Source organism: Myotis brandtii, unplaced genomic scaffold (genome assembly GCF_000412655.1).
Source record: "Myotis brandtii unplaced genomic scaffold, ASM41265v1 scaffold129, whole genome shotgun sequence".
NCBI lineage: Eukaryota > Metazoa > Chordata > Mammalia > Chiroptera > Vespertilionidae > Myotis > Myotis brandtii.
The window spans coordinates 1,027,751-1,034,432 of NW_005354551.1; positions in this window are offsets into that span (position 1 = coordinate 1,027,751).

Here is a 6,682-nt window from a genome sequence, read left to right on the forward strand (position 1 = left end):
CTGGTTCTGGGCAGCTGCCCGGCCGAGGGCGGAGGGCTAGAGGTGGCCGAGTCGGTTCGGTTGCGGTTCTGGTCTGGGGCGTCGGAAGGAAGCCCCTGGACCCGGCTGGGCTTGGAGACCCGGTTATCCAGGCTGGGTCCGAGCCGGGGTCGGGGACCATTCCGAAGCGGCTGGATCCAGTCGGATCTGAGTGTCCCGGGACGCCGGGTGGGCCTGGACCGAGGCTCGGCTGGGGGCATCGTGGGTGGCCGAGCGGGCGCGTTCGGAAGGCATGGTCGCGATACTGGGGATGCGGTCCTGCTGTGGCGCAAGGCGTGGAGGCGGAGGCTGGGCAGACAGGCTGGTTGCTGCCAGAGACCCGGGGGACACCTGGGGACCCTGCGCCCAGCAGTCCGGTCTCCCCAGCATCTCCAGTAATGGGTCCGCGGAGGAGGAGTTGAGCATCAAGGAGAAGGGAGCTGGGGAGGGAGATTTCAGGGGGGGGGGGGCGTTCTGAAGCCCCAGGGTAGACACCCGTTGGTCCGGGCTGGGCTTGTTGGGGCTGTTTTAGGGAGGGAGCTTGTCTCTGGAAGGAAAGCCAAGACCTTTAAATCACCTCTCTAGGGCCTGACGTCTGGCTCTCCATCATGGGGGCCAAGGCCACCTACTTCTCTTTGGTTTCCTTCCACCTGGACAGGCCGGGCTGATGCCCTCCTAGTCCTGCTCTGTGTCCTGTGAAGTGGCCCAAGTCACCATGCAGGGCCTGAGGAGGGCATGTGCCAGTTCTAGGGATGCAGTCACTTCTCTGTGACAATGCTGCCAAGCCTGAGGGGCCCAGGTGGGGGCAGGATGGGACCCCCCTGCAGACATGAAGAATCCCCCAGTGACTCCTCAGGGCCAACTCCTGCCCTGCCCAGAGCTGGGGTCCCCTTAAACATCCCTTTCCTCTCTCCTCGCCTCACTAATACCTACCTCCCCCTCCACCACGACCTGCCTCAGAGTCGGTAATAATGAAGTTACGCTTGGCTCCAAACCCAGAGGTGCTTGTAGATCATTTTGGATTTAGCCGACCTCCTTGGTCTGGAACCTCTCCCTGGGGTGCTCTGCTTGGACAGTTTGGGTGGCACAGAGCTCACTCCCTGTGGACCGGCCCTTGATTTAAGGTCTCGGGGATTTGGGCAATAAAAGGAGGTGAGACTTTGAGGTCATATTACCCACTTTGCCTCCAAGTCCAGCCTAACCTGTTTGCTCAGAAAGAAAATGTCTTTCTCCTCAAAACCCCCCAAGAGTGGTCACCTGGCCTTGGTGACATTTTCCAGAGCCCTACAACCGGAGGGTCCCCCCCAGATTGGCCGGAAGACCCCAGGCTTTGACATCAAACAAATTCAGGCTCAAATTCCAGCTCCTCCACTTCCCCACAGAGACTTCAAGTTGCATCCTCACCTCTGAGTATCAGTTTCCTTATCTGCGAAATGAGATAAGTCTTATCTGGCGGGGATGGTGTGGGGATTCGGTGAGATAACCCAGGGAGAGTGCGATGCTCAAATGCTGCCCAGTTTCCTTCCTTGTACAGCCTGGAGCTCTAGTTGAGAAGTTCCGCCTGACATATGTTAATCTGAAAGTTTATCCATGTTGTAGAGAGAAGAAGCAGACAGTGATAGTTACCAGAGTATTCACTTGTCCATCATTCGGCAAAGGCTTATGGAATACTTGCAACATACGATATGCCAAGCCCTGGGCTAGGGAGGAAAAACCTGTCATAAACACCGCGCTCAGGAAGCTTCTGCCAGTCCATAAATATCCGCATGGACCGTCAGACTAAGTGGCATCTCTCTGGGAGAGTAGAGATATCGTGCCAGGCCAGGGATGCCTCCTGGCTGGGCGGATGCGAGAAAGCTTCCCTGAGCAGGTGGCATCTGGATTGGAAAGAATATCGCGGTAGGAAGACCTGTGTGAGCAGAGGGCCGTGGGAAGGCCAGAGCGGGGCTTGCCTGGCGCCTGGGCATGCGAGAGCCGGGGAAGAGGAGAGAGAGTGGGCCAGGGACATTGCTGGGGCCAGATAGGCAAAGGCTTAGGCTGGCCGAGGAGTTGGCGCTGCCCTATAGGTTGTTGACCGTGTGTGGGTGGGGTGGAGGCCGACATCAGGCCTCTTCCCTTACTGTGGTTTCCCTTAAACACTAGTCCCTGTGCTCATTCCTGAGGTGGGGGTGATCGAGGGCTGCGAAAGTGTTTATTCCTTGGACCTCCTGTTCCATGGGTTTTAAACAAATCCAGCACTCCCTCCTCTCCAGCATGGCCAAGTTTTCCCTGGCCCCCGGGTTCCTAACAGGACTCGTTGGTGTGCTGTTTCCTGTTGTCCTGGCTGAATCTCCCTGATGGTCCCCAGCTCCCCACCCAGGTCTCTAACCCCTTGGCAGGTAGTCAGCACTGTTCTTAAAGGCCTCCCCCTCCACCTCACTCCCCACCCCCATCCCATCCCTCCCACCCCCATCCAGTGCAGGCTTGGGGTGAGGGTTCCAAACAAGCTTTTTATATCTTCTGTCTCCAGTTGTCCTTATGCCACCCAGCAGCAGGCACAGAGAGGTGAAGGAGACTGCCCAGGGTCACACAGCAAGATAGTGTCAGAGAGGCCACCAACCTCCTGGATGCTTGGAGGTTACCAGGCAGATGGGTTTCAGGGAAAGAGGCCCACTCAGTGTTCCCCTGTCTGCTACTGTGGCACCATACTATTGTGTTTATCCATGTTGTAGAGAGAAGATATAAAAAGCTTGTTTGGAACCCTCACCCCAAGCCTGCACTGGATGGGGATGGGAGGGGTAGGATGGGGGTGAGGAGTGAGGTGGAGGGGGAGGTTCCACTTGAGGCCTTTAAGAACAGTGCTGACTACCTGCCTAGGGGTTAGAGACCTGGGGACCATCAGGGAGATTCAGCCAAGACAACAGGAAACAGAACACCAATGAGTCCTGTTAGGAACCCGGGGGCCAGGGTAAACTTGAGAATGTTCCTTCACATTCCAAGCTAGGGACTGAGCTTAGAGCCACGCTGAGGGGTGGGAATCATCTTTGCTGCAAGTGGCTCAGTTGGGGACAGGGTCCAGCGCTTAGGTTTGAATACTGGATGGACCACCTACTCCCTTTCCTACCAGGGGGCGCAGATTTGCTCTCTTCTCGGGCTATCATGAGGATACAATCTAGGATACAGTGTAGAAATGCAGACCATGGAGAACTTGAGGGGAAGTGCTATTATTTGAAGATGTGAGGCCACATGGCAGACTGGGGGTCCCAGGGCGTTTTCCTTGCATTGCTATGATTTTTGGCAAACAGGCATATTGTCAGCTTTTGTTAAAGATAAATACATTGTTTCCCAGAAAGAATTGGAGAGACCTGGCCCTGTCAGAGGAGGGGTAAGAAGGCTACAGGGTGGGTTTGGCAGAGAGTTTCAGGCATTAGCCAAGATAACCAGCTTGGCTAAAGTCCACACTTTGATGTCTGTAGTGAGGGAGGAACCATCAGCAACTGTTTTTGACTTTTTTGTGTTTCCTCTCAATTTTTTCTTTTCAGCTAACTAGGTAAGCACTCCTGCTATAGTCAAACTGCTTCATTCATTCATTCATTCATTCACCAAACAAGGCACAATGTAAGGCTTTGGGGCTGCGGTCCGTGTGAATGAGACCGACAGGTCTCTCTTCCACAGTCTGGCGGACAGGCAGATATGGAGCAGGAAATTGCAAGTGCAATTACTGTTACCAAGGAGACGGGCAGGGTGCTGTGGAGCAGATAGGCGAATCAGGCCCGGGATCAGAAGAGGCTTCCTGAGGACATGACATTAGAGCTGTGGCCTAGAGAATGAATGGGACCTGCCAGGAGCAGCTATGTGCACGATTGACCAGAACATTCGAGAATTAATTCATCTGGAGGCTCTGAAGGCACTGCTTGGGCGGTGGCCACGGGCAGGTGTATACAGGGAGGGTCTTACAGATTTGGGGCTCCGTCTACGGGCAGTGGAGAGCCACTCAGGAGTTCAGAGTGAAGGCAGTGACGTGGCAGATTTGCATTTTTTAAAATATATTTTACTGATTTTTTACAGAGAGGAGGGGAGAGGGACAGAGAGTCAGAAACATCGATGGGAGAGAAACATCGATCAGCTGCCTCCTGCACACCTCCTGGGGATGTGCCCGCAACCAAGGCACCTGCCCTTGACTGGAATCGAACCCGGGCCCCTTCAGTCCGCAGGCCGACACTCTATCCACTGAGCCAAACCGGTTAGGGCCAGATTTGCATTTTGAGATGGTCACCCAGGCTGCTTTGTGGAGAATTGGAGGAGAGGAGGGGCCTGCTGCCGGCTGGGAAACCAGTTCGGAGACTGCTGGAGTGGCCCTGGGAATGACGTGGTGGTCTGTCCTCTCCAGTCGCTGCCCTCTTCACCCCACACCACACCCCCATCGTGCTGCCCAAAGTGGGCAGTAAAGAGAGAAGGCGGCTGTGTCCCCAGAGATCCCACAAGTCCCTTTCCCTGTGGACACTGACCTTCCCCGCGCCCTTTCACAAAATAACCAGCAGGGCTCCTGGCCTCATGGAACTTCAGTCTATTAGGGGAGAAAAAGCCACGGTCCTAAATGCCTCTGAACAAGGTAGAAAATGACAAGTATCAACCTGAGGATGCAGATCCAAAGTCACCCTGGCCGTGGGTGTGTATCAGGGAAGGCTTCCCAGAAGAGATGGCCTTCGAGCTTTAGTTAGTGGAATGAAATGCTTCCTAGGAGCCAAGGTTTGGAGAAATTAAAATAAGGAGATATTCTCCTGAGTAAGAGTTATAGTCTGGGGGCGGGGGAGGGCAAAGTTTTAATAACCCACTGCTGATTGCACCCCACTGTCTAGGGCCTGGGGGTTCTGTCCTTTCTGGGGCCCCAAGGGCATGGGTGGCTGGGATACCCGCTGCCCTGTTTTGGCTCACTGAGGGCTCCTGGGGGTTTCCGAGGGGGAGATGTCAACGAAGGAGTACGTTCCTGGAGAACATTTAGGAAATTATCTGAGGGAATATCTAACTTCAGGACCCAGAGACAGGGAGGTGGGCCTGGCTGCTTGGTCTTCTTAAAACCATGGAGCGCTTGCGTTAGAAGGGGATCCAGGCCCTGGCCTGGGTAGCTCGGTTGGTTGGAGCATCATCCCAATGTGTCAAGGTTGCAGGTTCCATCCTCAGGGCACAGACAAGAAGCAACCAATGAATGCATAAATAAGTGGAACAACAAATGGATGATTCTCTCCCTCCCCCGCCCTCCCTTCCTCTCTCTCCCTCTCTAAAGTCAATAAATAAAAATGTAAAAGGGGGATGGATTCATAACCACCTAATTCACATCCCCCATTATGAAGATGGGCAGACTGAGGGTGAAACGAGCACCCAGCATTTGGCACTTCAGTGTAACCTCTCCGATCCTCACACCCACCGCGGGAGTAGGTTATCCCCATTACAGAGTTGTAAAAGCTGGGTCTCCAGGGTCACTTAGGGAAGGAGGGACTGCAGCTGGGCAGGGGCCCCTGCTTCCTTCAGATTCTGGCTTCAGGCCCAAGCTGCCACTCAGCCTCGCAGGAACTCTGCCTTCCCGGGAAAGGCCCCGGGGACAGGGATGGACCAATTAGCCAGTAGCCAAAGGCCTTGGTTGCTGATTGGGGCTGTACTTGGCCAGGTTGACATACTGATATTTTTTTTTTGTCTTTCACCTTTACATAGCACTTGACAGTACAGCCCTTTCCTCCCCATTCACCACCGACTGGTCTTGGGACTTAACCCCAAGCCTGTCACTCCCAGCCAGACCCCCAGCTCCCCAGCTCCTGGCCCTGCCCGGAGGCCCTAGCCCCTTGACTGGAGATGCCCCCCTGAGCATGAGGAGCCACCCCTGGTCCAGAACCCTCCTCTCCCCCATCCTCCTCCCCATGGCTCCTTGCCTTCTTGGAGAGGAAGACTGGAGGGCAGGCGTGGGGTGACAGCCAGGCGAGGAGTAGGGTTACAGGGTAAACACCGAATGTCAATATTTACCTCTGCCTGGAACCAGAGCCTCCCACGGGGCTGCCCGTCCAGGTGCCCGTGGCCTACTCTGGTGCTATGATCTGGTCATTGAAAGCAAGGCCAAGGGTGGAGGTTGCGTTTCCAGCCCAGGCCCCGCCATTAGCATTTCATTTGGCCTTGAGCAGGACATCCTCCCTGCCTGGGCCTCGGCTTTCTCCTCCGTGAAATGACTCGCCCGGAACAGACTGACCGAAGGGGCCTTTCCAGCAGTGGCATGTAGGATTACAAGCATAATTCTCTGGCTCAGAGCTCCGCCTGGAAGTTGGCCAGGCCGGGGTTTGAATCCCAGCTCTACCACTTCCTCACTGTGGGGCTGTGGGCAAGTCACTGACCTCCCTCTGAGCTTGGTTTCTTCATCGATAAAACGAGAGCCTAATAAACCTATTTTGGAGGGTCGTTGGTGGGTTTAATGAGAGAACCCTGGACTGAATAAATGGTGGTGGTGGTTATTCCAAGTAGACGTTTTATGATTCCCTGAATCTGGACACTAGGTTGCGTCATTTGGGAGCTGGAGCCAAGGGTGGGGACTGCAACCTCAAGTTCTGGTGCTCGGGTCACAGGCTGGGCTGGGGGAGCCTGGGGTTTGAGAAAGCCCTTTGGTCAACACATGCCTCACCCTCTTCACCTGCCCCCCGCCCCC